At 41.5% G+C, this 15,478-nt stretch overlaps 1 long non-coding RNA gene across 1 annotated transcript; it reads right to left on the bottom strand.

Annotated features, from left to right (window-relative positions):
* Nucleotides 1–7,491: 7,491 nt before the first annotated feature.
* On the bottom strand, nt 7,492–13,916 carry LOC133047248 (uncharacterized). The gene is made up of 3 exons (XR_009690700.1): nt 13,820–13,916; nt 11,493–11,592; nt 7,492–7,593 (listed from the first exon to the last, which is right to left on the bottom strand). It is a non-coding gene; the product is annotated as an uncharacterized LOC133047248 (long non-coding RNA).
* Nucleotides 13,917–15,478: the final 1,562 nt, after the last annotated feature.

Here is a 15,478-nt window from a genome sequence, read left to right as displayed (position 1 = left end):
AGATACTGGCTGTAAAGCTCTTTTCTTTCTTTTGAACATAAGCCTGTGTCATGTGGCTGTAACTGAAATTTTTTGTCCAAATGGCTAAAGTTTTTGAGAACCCCAGTGAGCACAGTTAATCCCCCTGCACAAGCAACAATTTCAGCAAGAAGTTCTTAACATGAAAGGTGTTGGAAGAGTTTCTGCGATGAACTTTGCTTCATGCCTGCGAACAGAGCAGTCAATGCCACCATGAATTAACTTTTTCTCCCAGCAGCTTGCCAGGTGGCACTAGTAGTAAAGAACCCACCTGCCAATGCAGGAGATGTAAGAAACTCAGGTTCAATCCCTGGATTGGGAAGATACCCTGGAGAAGGATATGGCAACCCACTCCAGTGTTCTTGCCTGGAGAATCCCATGGTCAGAGGAACCTGCTGGGCTACAGTCCATAGGGTCACAAAGAGTGGGACATGACTCAGAAGTATCACTTAGCAGAAGCTAAAAAAGATGGAGAAACTCCAATTTTCTCTTCAATTAAAAAAGCTTGGCTTCACTCCTGCCTTGTATGTATGTATGTATGAGTCTTTATTTACCACCTGAAGCCTGGACTCTGCCTTTTACCAATGTCATTGACTAGTTTCATTATTTCTCCTTCCTCATTGTCAATTGTTAAAATGTTAACACACATGCTTAACATGTTACCTCCAGTCTTACTGAAGTTACCTGGATTATATACTATGTCCAAATTAATTTCTTCCTAAAACCTGATGCAGAACCATGAAGCCAGGAAGTCTGTAATATGTGTTCTATTTTAGGATAACATTCAGGTAAAGCCATGCAAACCTGTCTATCACTGAAAGGTTCAAGTCGTGTTAATTGAAGGCAAGTTGATTCATTTATACACAACAGTTCTCTCATTTCCCTTTGAGCAATTGTCAAGCGTGCTTGACGCAGAGCAAGTGACCTTCAAATGCTAGGCAGGGAGGTGGGGGTGTTGGTCTGGACTGTCAGTGTAGATTTGGCAGCATGAGTTGCTCCAAAGAATCCTGATTTCTTATGCATGAACTATTGACCCTGGCGCTGGGGCTGGGAGAGCAGGACGGGAAGGAAGGTGAACTCCTGCTGATTCAGGGGCCCTCCCAGGCTGCCTTTTCCACACTGTCAGCATTATTCACCTCACTTTCCTCTCCTCCCTCTTCCGCCCCACCATTAGTCCTGTCCCTGGAAGCACTTTTCAGTTGCCAGGAATCAGGAACATTGGGAAACCATCCAAAAAAGCTGGGTGGCTACTTTGTTTTCCATGGCCCGCACGGTAACACATGGCCCCGAGTTTAGCACCAGGTCATAGGTGCGGACACAGCATGGCTTAAAGGAAGGAACGCAGCATCAGAAAGAGAGGTCTTCCGAGGCTTGGGTACCAAACAAGCATGGGACCTGGAGACCAGTCTTCCTTACGGGCCTGTCTAGGTGAAGATGGAGAAATGTTCCATAGGGGTTTCAGGATTTTCTCCTTCAGCTCCTTTACTTGGAGCAATGCTTCTCATTTGAAGCTGCTGGTCTGAGGGCCACTTTTTCAGCAGGAGGACAGCAGGCCCCCCAGCCATCTAATTTCTAGGAGGTGGAACTACCATGTGTGGAAAAGAGAGCTCGTGGGAACCACAGGGAGGTCAGCTTGGTGCTCTGTGGTAACCTAGAGGAGTGGGATGGCGGATGGAAGGGAACTCAACAGGAAAGGGATATATGTATGTATACATACACCTGATTCACTTCGTTGTACAACAGAAACTAATGCAACATTGGAAAGCAACTATGTGTGTGTGCATGTTCTAAATCACTTCAGTCATGTCTGACTCTTTGCGACTCTATGGACTGTAGCCCACCGGGATCCTCTGTCCATGGGATTTTCCAGGCAAGAATACTGGAGTGGATTGCCATGTGCTCCTCTAGGGGATCTTCCCAACCCAGGGATCGAACATGCGTCTTCTGCACTGGCAGGCAGATTCTTTACCACTGAGGCACCTGGGAAGCCCCTTAAAGCAACTAAACCCCCACCTTGCCCCCCCCCCAAAAAAAAAAAAACAGGGAGGAAGTTCCCAGAAGTCAATGTGCCTGCCCACTGAGGATCATAGGAAATGCCTTTGAAACCAATATCAGGTCCTGAGCTGAAGAAACGTCTCCTGTCTTGACTTTCAAAACATTGCAAATGTTCCACTGTGTAAGAAACACATCAAACGCCTCCACTGGAAAAACAGGCTTCAGAGGCAAAACGGTGCCCGTTGCCCTTGATTCGTTCAAGCTGCTGCCTGGGGACCAGTTGTTCCATTTCATTAGCTCTCTGATGACAGGTGTAGCTCAACTGTATGTCAAGCAGCAAGGAACTCAGTTCTGTGAGCAAACATCCCTTGTTCACATCTGACAAGTCTTTCTATTAAGTAGTGAGGTGATGAAACCTTCCTAGCTCCTCTCTCACTGGACACCTCATCCCCTCACCTGCCTCTGACTCTCTCATCCTCTAACCTGGTTGCATGGATGCAGAAACTGCAGATTCCTTCTGCCAGTGCCTTGGTCATTCAAAGATGCCCCTATAGGTGGCCCATGAAGAGTCCTGTGTGTGAGCACATGGCTGTTACTGATAGAGTGCCATGGGTGGTGAGCAGTTCTTTTCACACTTCAAATCCTTGAGCTTATCCTGTGAGGTGCGTGGGTGGCACCTGTTGGCCTGCTCCCCTCCTCCCCCGCCATCTGAGATTCTGCCTCTTAGACCCCTGGGCAGGGCGAAGCCCTTTTTCTCTCCTCTTAAAGCACCAGCTCATTCCTGACTTCTGTGTGTCAAGGTGGTATGTCTGCTCTGCTTGTTAAGATAGTCATTAGATTGCTGTATAAGAGAAACTAACACAATGTTGTAAAACAACTATACTCCAATACAAATTAATTTAAAAATAAGGAAAAAAAATACTCTTAAAAAAAAAAATGCTCCTTGGGAGTAGCCAATATGATCATCCATTTAAGGGAATTCCCTGATGGTCCAGTAGTTAGTACTCCAAGCTTCCACTGTTGAGGGTCTGGGTTCAATCCTCATTCATGGAACAAAGATCCCACAAGCTACTCAGTGCAGCCAAAAAAAAAAAAAAATAAATAAGTCATGTAAGTATTTTCTGCATTCTACTTTAAGGGTAAAGAAGCCAGGCAATCCAAGGAAACAAACATCTCATGACTTTTGAAAAAATAAACAAACAACAAAACATCTTCCAGAATGAGTTGATTTCAACACAGGTTTAACCTGGTTTCTTACACTTGCTTTATTAACTCAATAACCTTACCTGATGTTTAGAAAAAGCAGTTATTCTAGGACCAAACATCAGAAAGCACTAATAAATTCAATATTTTACCTGAAAGCAGGAAATCAAACTAAATTTTTAGAAGTAAATAGCAACTAACAAAGTGACTAGCAAAGAAAGAGAGGGACTGATGCATCCTTAGGGAAAAGCTCATTTTCTGATGAGTATAACAGCGAGCTCAGTCACTCAGTTGTGTCCAACTCTGTGCGACCCTATGGACTGTAGCCCACCAGGCTCATCTGTCCATGGGATTCTCTAGGCAAGAATACTGGAATGGATTGTCATCCCTCCTCCAGGGGATCCTCCCAACCCAGGGATCGAACCCGCAACTCTTTTGTCTCCTGCATTGGCAGGTGGGTTCTTTACCACTAGCGCCACCTGGGAAGCCACCTATCCTCATAATGGTCATAAACACAGCCCGCTTATCATTACTCAAGGTTTCTGACACCCATATCACCATTCTTCCCAGCAGCCCAGAGACGTGGGTCTTCTTATTCTCCTTTAGCCACAGAAAGACTGGAGACCACCCAACAAACTGCCTGGTCTTTTGGCAGGAAGGCAGGACAGGCGTATTTTCAGCTGAGGCATTCTGGATGCCAAAATCCATGTTGGTGCTTTTATGACAAGAAGTCAAAGCAAAGTATTTACTAAATCTTAACAGTCAATCTAATTCAGCAGTTACGGAGCACCTGCCATCTCTTGGTTGTGATAAGGAGGACAGAAATTCATGTTAACAGCATTAAGTTGAGGGAAAAAATGCTTTTAGGGAATCTTTCAGAATGAACACTTCCAGAAAATTTTCCTAATTGAGCTTGAGGTACTAAATTGACCCTTCACTCAATTTTTTCTTAACCAACCAACTGAATTATCAATAGTTTGAAAATGACAACTCCCACACAATTAAGCATTCTGTGTTTGGTTGTTCATTTAACCCTCCAACTAATGAAAAACTTTAATATTATTTCTTCTAAAGAAGGAAATGGAAGTGTCTTTTCTTGTCACACCATAAAGGCAAGTAAACATCTTATATGAATCATATTTGTTTCAGATTACAACTAGAGACTGCCATATGTAAGACAATTGAAAAGAAGCAAAACTAAGCCTTAGCCCCAGGTTTTCTATGTAACAGAATTGGAGTATGGTTTCTAAAAACTTATAATTTCATGTGCATAGTGGCAATTGTGACAGGAATTCTGGAACAAGAGTTAATTATGTGAGTGAAACTGCTTTGTATTTCAAATTGCACAGTAAGCAGCCTCCGTGGCCCAGAAGAAGTTCTTCAGAAGAAATTGCTAAACGTGTCTGTTTATGAACATTTTTGGTGTTCTCAGTCTCCTGAAGCACCTGGGACCTCTGTGGGAAAAAACACAGAGTATAAACAGATCTTTGTTTGCTAAGTCCTCAAAGGATGTTTCTTGAATCTGCTTCTGTAGGTGAATAAAGCTGGTGATTGTGGAGCCTTTCTTCACCAAAAAATAACAACGCTGATTTAGTAGGCCGTTTTGGAAAAGAGCCCAGTAAAATCTGTTGCAGAGTTAAGATACACTTTGAAAAAATTTTCTGTTTTTAGAAGTAGGCTGATGGAGTATTTTCTTTCCTTAAGTGATATTTGTCAATCTGCTTCAAATCTGTTCTGAAGTAAAACTGGACATTAAAAACTTCATATAATCATTAAGTTTAATAAAATATAATTCAATAATGCCCATGTTTTCTAATATCCAAAGTATTTGATCTATTACAAACTTACCAATGGTAACCAACTCTTAAGTCAATGTCTAATCTGTTATGACATCATCCAAAGAAAAAGTAATTTTAACAAGACTAGAATAAAGTTTTTTTTTTAATTGCTTTTATGAACCTGTATTTAACCAAAATAAAACTTTGGATGTGACAGAAAGTGTATAAACAGATAAAGAATCAATTTAGCCACCTCTGAGTTAATTTGTTGTATAGTTTCTAATTTGTGTCTGACTCTTTGTGACCCCATGGACTGTAGCCCACCAGGCACCACTATCCATGGGATTTCCCAAGCAAGAATACTGGAGTGGGTTGTCATTTCCTTGTCCAAGGGATCTTCCCGACCCAGGGATCAAACTCACATCTCTTGCGTTGCGGGCAGATTCTTTACCACCGAGCCATAGAAATTTGCCACAGAAAAATTTGGCTTTATTACAGCCAACCTTAATCTGGGCCCAGATGAATGGCAGCATGAGGTTAGGAAGTGTTTGAAAGTGTCTGAAAAATTGTGGGGCAGGTGGAGAGGAGAATTTATTTATTTTTCAAAATCTTAACTTACTCTGTGTTAGTGCTTTTTGGAGTTCATTATAGTCATCAGTGCAACTAGTGTTCATAGGACTTTAATTAGCTAATTTAGAGATAAGAAAACTGAGGCAGGGAGAGGCTGAATAAGTTGCCCAAAGTCATACAGAGCTAGTGCTGGAGCCAGGATTCAAACCCAGGCATCTTGGTTCCAAAGTCGTTTACCCTTCACCACTGCGCTAGGCAGCCTTCCAGATATGCCAACTGTGTGTGTGTGTCTATGTGTGTGTGTGTGTGTGTGTGTGTGAACACTTACAAAACTGACTCGGTGTCTGTGCAGCTGACCTATACCTTCCCTGCCCACCTGACTGTAACTTTCAAAAAGTTCTGTGGATGATGTATGGTTTCTAGAAGGACACTACTGCAATGGCAATATATTAACTGGGAAAGAAAATTCCAAGCCATACTCAGTGACATTCAGAGGAAACTGGTTTCTTCTAAGATGTGAGTCATCAGAAAGAGGTCAAGGCTTTCAAAAATAAAGCACAAGATCACTTTGAAGGTAAAAAGAGAAGACGAATGAGCTCACATCAAGTCCTGCTAACAGAGGAGGTCTGGATGCAGACTCCTGAGAAGCCTGAAAAGAATTTTGAGAAATTAGGCCTATATAAACTCATGGAAGCTTTATTTTTAATAGTGAGAAAAACAGAAGCATGCAAGAATCCATCAACAGGGGACTGATTAGTTTATATGCATGTGATGAGCTGATCCATTTAACCACTGAAAGATGAGATTCTATACATTAAATCAGGTATGATCCTATTTGGTAAATATGTACATAAATTAGTGCTGTGAATGTATGAAAAATCTCAGAAGAATATACTTCTATCAGTGATTATCTTTGAGGGATCAGATTTCTGAAAATTATACATTTTGTGCTTTATATTTCAGAATTATTTGCACTTTTGTAAAGAATATGTGTACTTTTATAAGAATAAAAAGTCATAAAGAAACGGGTCTTTTTTTATAGAGACAGTAAACACTGTGTGCTAAGGGGGAGGAAGGGAGAAGGGAGAGATTTGCAACATTAATAAAGGGCTGTGCCTTGGAAATTCAGAAATCACTCCGCTCTCTCTCCCACATCCACTCCTAACCCCACAAACAATGCTTTTATTCGACTGCACTTTGATGTTATCCCATGGGCCTCTCCCCCGTGGTTCAGCTGTAAAGAATCCGTCTGCAATGCAGGAAGCGCAGGAGAGGCAGGTTTGATCCCTGGGTCTGGAAGATCCCCTGGAGGAGGAAATGGCAGCCAACCCACTCCAGTATTCTTGCTGGCCAGTCCTATGGACAGAGGAGCCTGGCGGGCTACAGTCTACAGGGTTGCAAAGGGTTGGACACAACTGAAGTGACTGAGAACATATGCACATGTGGGCCTCTGGAGGAACATAAGAAACAGGTGCACAAAATTTGTCATTATATCTATCGAAGAAAACGTTGTTGAGGATGCTGTCCATTACATCTCGGTTCTTTTCATGTGAGAATTTATAGGAGACATTTTTCTCGGGTCTCATTTTCATGAAAAGCTACTTTCCTCGACAGCTGGGCACCTTACCCGAAGGATGCTGTGACTGGTAAGGCATCTTGCATAGCTCTTTGCTTCAGTTACTGGGAAGCTTAGAGACAAAATTCTCACCTGTCCAGCAGCTGGTACAGATCTCAGTATGCTCTTTTGACAGCCAACTTGGCTCTGGTTTTTTCCTTTCTTTGGTTCTTCTGTATTTTCTGTATGTTCACAGGTTACATCAAAGAACCTGTTTCCAGAGTAAGTCACTGTTGAATACTCTGCTAGTAACAGGCATTACTTTTGCAAACACACACCTTTGTATAGGACATCCATCTGGATGGAGAGGAACCTCGTGTTTCATGCAGGTGTTATAAGGGCCACATCTGCTTTTATCTGTTCTACAGACTGGGATTATATGTGGAACTTCAGTTAATAAAAGAATTCAGCTTCCTGAAAAATAGGGTTAAAAAAAACCCCCTGAAACAGAAGCCAAGTTGTATGCATTTTAAGGCATGAACTTGAATTGTTTTATAAAACACATTTCAGGTATTGAGTTACACACAATATTCTTTCAATATCATCACCTGTGTATTATATAAATATATATATACATACACACGATTTACTGGTTACTTTAACCTTGACCACATGTATCCCTTCTTCCAAGTCCAACTCCTTTCTCTGGTTCAGAGCCAAATTTCTCAAGACCTGTCTTTACCCACAATCTCCATTTGCCCATCCCTTGCTCACCACCCAACTGTCTGGCTCGTTGTTTCCCTCATCATCCTATTAAAACCAGCCTCAAAAGCCTCAAGGTCATTAAGTCCCATGAACATTTTTCAGCTTTCTGACTTCTCGGCAGCACTAATGCAGTGGACTGTGGACCGCCATCACACTTTGACTATTTCTGGAGACTCTGGCTGATTCCCTTCCTCTGTGAGCTTGGTGGTGTCAGTCGCTCAGTCGTGTCTGACTCTTTGCGACCTGTGGATTGTAGCCCACCAGGCTCCTCTCTCCATGGAATTCTCTAGGCCAGAATACTGGAGTGGCTTGCCATTCCCTTCTCCAGGGGATCTTCCCAACCCAGGGATCAAAACCGGGTCTCCCGCATTGCAGGCAGATTCTTGACCATCTGAGCCACCAGGGAAACCTCTGTGGGCTTACCAGCTCCTCATAGCCATTAAGATCATGAATTCTGCAAGGCACTGCCTCTGTCCACTCTTCTTACCTGGCTCAAGTCTTCTGATGATCCCATGCCTGCCTGTGTTTTCAATGATAATACCCCAGGATCTCCCAAACTTGTATCTCCATCCCCAATCCTTCTTCTTATTGAAGACCTACAAGTCTGATGGTTTATTCAAGATCTCCATTAAGGAGACTTCACACCCAATAGGACCAAGACTACACTAAGAATGACCTCATGGTCTTCTGCAACAGCCTGTTCTTCGGGTAGGGTTTACTACCTGACTGACACTCTCTTCCATCTGGTTCTACGAGCAGAAGCTGAGGAATTCCTTGCCCCTCCAACTCCCAATTTTTGCCCATCTACATGGTTCTCATAGATCTCTCTACACCTCTTTTCCTCCACAGCCACCACTTCAATCTAAGCCACCATCTCCTCTCACTGGAGTTATTTTAATGGCATCTTAACTGGTCCTCCTTAATCTATGCTTACCTACCTTCAGTATCATTCTTCATGCTTCAGTGAAAGTGAAAAAAATCCCATCATACCCATCATACCCATTCTCTTCCTGGATTAACAGATGGCTTCTCATTGCTCTAACAGCAAAATCTTTAAAGTGACCTTAAAGGTCCTGCATTGTATCACTTTACCTAAGTCTCTTCTATACTTTGTTTGCTCCAGAATCTTGAGCCTTCTTTGAACATGCCACAGAGCCTTTGCTTATGCTGTTATTTCTGTCTGGAATGTTCACCTGTCTTATCTCACCTATCTTACCCTTCTCTGTTAATCTTTACTCTTCCTCAGATCTCAACCCAACATTACCTTCTTAGAAAAACCTTGCCTACTCCCAGGATATCTCTCATGTCATGACTTAACTATCATTTACAGCACATATAACATTTTGTAATTATACATTTACTGACAAGATTATTGTTTAATGCTTGTATTACACACCAGGCCACAAGCTCAAGATTGCAGTGGAAATATCAGTTACAGTTCATTATTACATTTCTAGCATCTAGAGCAGAATTTGACCACTGTACGTGCTTGGGAATATTTCTGAAATGATTAATGAATGAAATAAATCCTTCTTTTTATATACTGATTATGTACTGATCTGTGTCTATTGGGCCCTAAATCAGATGGCATTTTTTATTAGATTATAGATCTAGTGTTATTTTGGCATGTATTAAGGTTATTAGTATATATGAAAAGGAGATAAAAGATATTCCCAAACTAAAAAATTTTAACCAAAATACTGGGATGACCCTTTAAGAGGATAACAAATATTATACCTTATACAATCAAGACCACAGTTAATGATCACAGCTAACTAGAAAACAAAATAATAAATAGCTCAATATAAATTATTAGAGTTTTTATTATAAAAAATGATGTTAAAATTTAATAGCATGATATACTCTTAGGTAATAATGTTGAACAATCTTTGTTGACTAAGCTGTTACCCTTCAAAACATAATGGTTGAACTTGAAAAGCAGAAGACCAACAGAATGAGCAGATATTCAGATGAACAGTTCACTAATTGCTTTCCTTTGCATCAGTTTTCATGTCTTTAAAAGCCCATGCCCTTCTCAATACATAGAGAGACTGAGGTGCTAAAGCAAATCTTAAAGATCAGTATTACCGACTGATTTTTTTCTTTGTGAATGACAAAAGACTTCTGTGCTTAACTCTCCTTATTTTAGATTTCAGTTCACTTCTGTCCCCTAAATTGTGCATGCTATCTCATTTTTATTACCAACATTAGAATGAGTGAAGTAATAGAAAAAGAAGATTTATTCTTTACAAAGGGTCTATTGTGGCTTTGCTGTTTCTTGTTCTACCCTTCCTAAGTCTTTGTCAAGACTCTGACAGATGAAGATGCTATACACACAATAGATTCTGAGTTACTCAGTATGATTTATTAGATGAGTTACTTTTCATGTATTTGAGTTAAGTGCTGTAAGTGGGAAGACAAGACTGAAACCACACGAAAGCCTGAGAGCTGCCAGCCACTGAAACATAAAACCAGTTCAGAAGAGACTCGCTCTAATACAACACACATGTCTCGTAAATTGATAAACTGACCTTCATCAAAATTAAAATGTTCTGATCTTTAACAAGATGCTGTTTTAAAAAGATGAAAAATTAAAAAAGCAAGCCAAAGATGAGGGGAAATATTTGCAAAATCACAGATCTGCTAAAGAACTGTGACCAGAATAGATAAAGACTCTTAAGGCTCAATACTAAGCAAAAAAACCAGTTTAAAAATTAGCAAAAGCTTTGAGTAGACACTCCATCAAAGAAGATATACAAATGACAAGTATATGAAAAGATGCTCAATATCTTCAGTCATCGGGAAAATGCAAATTCAAACCACAATTAGATATCACCATACTAGAATGGCAAAAAACCAAACCAAACCAAAACAGAACTGACATTAAGCGAGTATGTGGAGCGACTGGAATTCTCACACTGCTGGTGCAAAATGGCACAACTCTTAGCAGTTTCTTGTAAAATTAAGCATACACTTCCCATACAACCCAGCAATCCCACTCCTACATCTACATCCAAGAGAAATGAAAACTTATATTCACACAAAAATCTCTACATGATTGTCTATGGTGACCTGATTTTTAATTGCCAAAAACTGGAAACAACTCAAATGTTCATGAACTGGTGAATATGTAATCCGTCTGTTTTACATCTATACATTGGAATACTATTCAGTAATAAAAAGGAATAAAGGGCTGAAACAGAGGCAATGCGGATTAATCTTTTCTATCCTCTATGCCCCCAAAGGATGTCAAATCAGAAGTTCAAGTTCACCTAGGTGGGCAAATACTCTCAGAGCAAAAGGAACTTTGGTGCTTCTCCTTGACCTTTCTAGGTTTCAGTTTTCAATAATATTCTGACCTGATCGTTCCTTACTATCTTACTGATGCTTTAATAGTTTTAAGAAGATAGTTTAAAATCTTTTCATCCAGAATTTTTAGTTGTCAGAAGAAAGACTGATCCAAATAACATAGTCCACCATACTACCAGAAATAGAAGCTGAGTACCTGTATGGAGTAACAGCCAAAGAAAGGACTTGGTATGGGTGGATTCCAGGAACATGGAAGGAGATTCAGGAAACATCTTTAGGAATAAGAAAAGCTTACTTACGTCTCCTCAGAGGATGGTGGTGTCTACCCATTGTGCTGGGTGGTGGCAAGAGAAATCCCATGCCAAAGCAGTATCTTTCAGGGAACAGCATCAGAATAACCTGCAAGGGGATGAGTCAGTTCTTTACTTTCCCTTAATTCACCACCACTTTCCCCAGTCCACCTAGCCAGAACCATAGGAAAATGGGACCGTGATGCTCTCTCCATCGCCTCCAGCACCACCACTTGCAGTGTTCTCATCTCACCTCTCCAGACTCATTTCCCCCTCTCCCTTTCCCAGCTTCTTTAAATGTGGCCCTCTTGGCATTTAGTTTTGGTCCCCTCCCGGGTCTGTGCCCCTCATGCTTCCTGGCTCCACCTGCCTGTGGGCTGCCTGCCTGGGTGAGCCCCCTTGGAGGATGGCCTGCTGCTGACATTATCAGAGCCTTGAGCAGTAGCTAGATGGTCCATGAAGGCTTCATAGCCCTTTGCACTAGAATCTTCTACTCAAATTCAAATGTGAAAGTTAATTCAATCACCACAACCTCTCTTCACTGTCAAGTGATCCGTTTCTAGGGTCAAAGGCATTTTAAATGCTACTGGAAAGTGCAAGTTTCAATTTCTTACATTCAGCATCTTGTGTGACTCATTTAAGGGTTTCCCTGATAGCTCAGCTGGTAAAGAATCCACCTGCAATGCAGGAGACCCCGGTTTGATTCCTGGGTCAGGAAGATCCCCTGGAGAAGGGAGAGGCTACCCATCCCAGTATTCTTGGGCTTCCCTGGTGGCTCAGCTGGTAAAGAATCCACCTGCAATGTGGGAGACCTGGGATTGGTCCCTGGGTTTGGAAGATCCCCTGGAGAAGGGAATGGCTACACTCCGATATCTTGGACTGGAGAATTCCATGGACTGTACAGTCCATGGGGTTGCAAACAGTCAGATACGACTGAGTGATGATTAGCCAGCTATGACTCATTTAAAAATTCAAATGGAAATGTAGTATATGCCACTCTGATTTTAATATCTTTTGTGTGTAGTCTCTACACCACACCAAAAAAAAAAAAAAAAAAAAAAAGAGCTCCATTGACAGGAAACATACAATTAAAACTAATAACTTCTCTTTTCCTTTTAGTCATATAACTTACTAAGATACAAAGATCAGCTTTGGGGGCATCCAAGGATAAACAATTAGAATCATATTGTGTTGGCAATTAAATGACTGTTTCTCAATATCGAAGAAGGGCTCGTGCAATAAAGATGTGTAATTGTATCATAAAGCCCAAGTCTGCAAGTCGATGAATCGGGTTACCTTGGTGTCCTACAGGCCCCAGGCTCTTTTGCTCTACTCTGACACCCTCATGAGATACGCCTCTGTCCAGGGCGAGTCTCGCACATCACAGGATGGCTCCAGAGCTCCAAGTCCCAAGGCTTCACACACCATGTGCCAGGCAGCAAGAGGGAAGGCCACTCCTCACAGCCCTCTCTTTTCATTATTAGGGGGACATGTCCTCACTGAGCACATGGACCAGAACACACTACGTTCAGGCCCCAGGGATGCCACGACAAAGGACCACAGGCTGAGTGGCTTAAGCACCAGCGCCAGCACTGGATTCTCTCCCAGTTCTGGAGGCCGGCCGGCTGAAATCTAGGTGTCAACAGGTTGGTTCTTTCTGAGGGCTGAGAGGGAGCCTCCATCCCAGGCCTCTCTTCTTGGACTGTCCACAGCCATCCTCTGTCTCCATCTCTTCCCACTGTCTTTCCCCTGTTGCGTGTGTGTCTCTGTGTCCAAATGAAACAGAAGCAGAACCAAGGACATAAAGAACAGACTGGTGGGTGCCAATGGGGAGGGGGTTTGGGGCAGGGTTGGAGTGGGAGGTTGGGGTTAGCAGATGTAAGTTTTTATATACAGAATGGTTAAACAACAAAGCCCTACTGTAGAGCAAAGGGAACTATATTCAATATCCTGTGATAAACCATAATGGAAAAGAATAGTAAAAAAGAATGTATATATATACACACACACATATATGTAACTGAATCACTTCGCTGTACAGTAGAGATTAACATAACATTGTAAATCAACAATGCTTCAATTAAAAAAAATTGAAAAAAAAAGAGAAATGACCTTTGCCTTGATGTCTCATGATTAAAATGAGGTAATACAGAAGAGAGTAAGAGGAGAAAGTATTGATCAGACTGCAGTCTCCTGTGGCCCAGACATCCTGCGGTGAGACCTCTCTAAAATAGAATCTGTTCTCAAAAATGAAATCGTCAGAATTCAGCTGGACCTTGCAAGCAGTCCACGCCACACTTGCCAGTGCCACCCACTCATTTTCCTCCTTGACTTACCTTCTGTTGAATTCTTCTCTTTTCCTAAGTTCAGGAGGCCACATGCATGTACAGTTCCTCCAACTTGATGTACATTCTCAGGAAAAAGAAAACACAATAGGAACAGAGGAACAAATGCAAATTAAATGAAATTGAATTCTCAGGAAAAACAAAACACAATAGAAGCAGAGGAACAAATGCCAATCAAATGAAATCAAATTCTCAGGAAAAACAAAACACAGTAACAGCAAAGGAATCAAATGCCAATCAAAATGGAATCAGATGTGATTTCAATGTGACTCCAACCAAACGGGAATCAAATGTGACACTGGAATCAAATGCCAATCAAATGGAATTAAGTGCAAATATTAAATAATGCAGATACTTAACTATATATTGAGTTGTCTCCTGTACATGTGGCACTTCTTGGAATAAATGATGACTTGCTCCTAGACAGTCCTCAGAAATCCTGCAATGTTTCTGAAATGTAAAACTATGGTGTGTGTACATACATATATGCATGTATATGTGCATGTGTACATATATACTAGGTATATAAATGTGAAAGTGTATATACACACATGTACACATACTATGCACGTAGTATAAAAGTATGCACACATACTATATATGTAAGTAGAGATTAGGGGTGCTGCCTGTGTCCTTGGCTCTTCTTCATCACTTCCTGTCATGTTCTGGCCTCTCACTGGCCCCAAGTAGGCCCAAGAAAGGAGAGCAATTGACTTCCTCCCTCATGGATCATCAACAGAGCCTGACTCATGGGTCACCAGCCCTTTTTTATGTTTCAGAAAGGAACCTATAGCTCCCTAGTCTACAATGAGAGTTTCATTTAACGCAATGACTTTATGCTTTAATGACTTCACACTGCCCCTTCATTATTGGTTTCTCTGCCTCATTCCATGATCACCAATATTTTTATCATTAAGATCTAGTTTTGGATTGTTCAAAAGGACTATGAAAGATTGCCCATGAACTTGGGCAAACTCTGGGAGACGGTGAGGGACAGGGAGGCCTGGCATGCTGCAGTCCATGGGGTCTCAAAGAGTCAGACATGACTGGGTGACTGAACAACAACAGAAGGATTATGACCTGAAGGAAGATGACATCAAGGTCACAAGTAACTGAAACGTTAGAAGCAAAAAGAGAATATCTGTCTGACATTGCTACTGTCCATGTTATTTCTTAAGCTTATTTGCTGCTACTAAGTTACTTCAGTTGTGTCCGACTCTGTGTGACTCCATAGGTGGCAGCCCACCAGGCTCCTCTGTCCCTGGGATTCTCCAGGTAAGAATACTGGAGTGGGTTGCCATTTCCTTCTCCAATGCATGAAAATGAAAAGTGAAAGTGAAGTCGCTCAGTCTTATTTAGAGGTGACATAAATTGATCTTTCCACATATGGCCTTACCCTTCTAATGCAGTTTTATGGGGAGGGGGAAACTGACAGCATGCAATCTCCACTCTTTCCCAAACATCCATCAGAGGTCACTTTCAAGCCATGTGAAAAGCAGCCGAACCAAGTGATCAATTTTAAGGGTTTTGAATTGATACAGGGAAAACTGGTATATGCTAGGCCTAAGGCAATCTACCTGTAATATTAAACTTAAGCTGGTATTCAATATCTGGAGAAGGCAATGGCAACCCACTCCAGTGTTCTTGCCT

This window comes from Dama dama, chromosome 26, assembly GCF_033118175.1.
Source record: "Dama dama isolate Ldn47 chromosome 26, ASM3311817v1, whole genome shotgun sequence".
Lineage (NCBI taxonomy): Eukaryota > Metazoa > Chordata > Mammalia > Artiodactyla > Cervidae > Dama > Dama dama.
The sequence above is the reverse complement of the archived record's forward strand: the minus strand, read 5'-3'. Positions and strand labels throughout refer to the sequence as shown.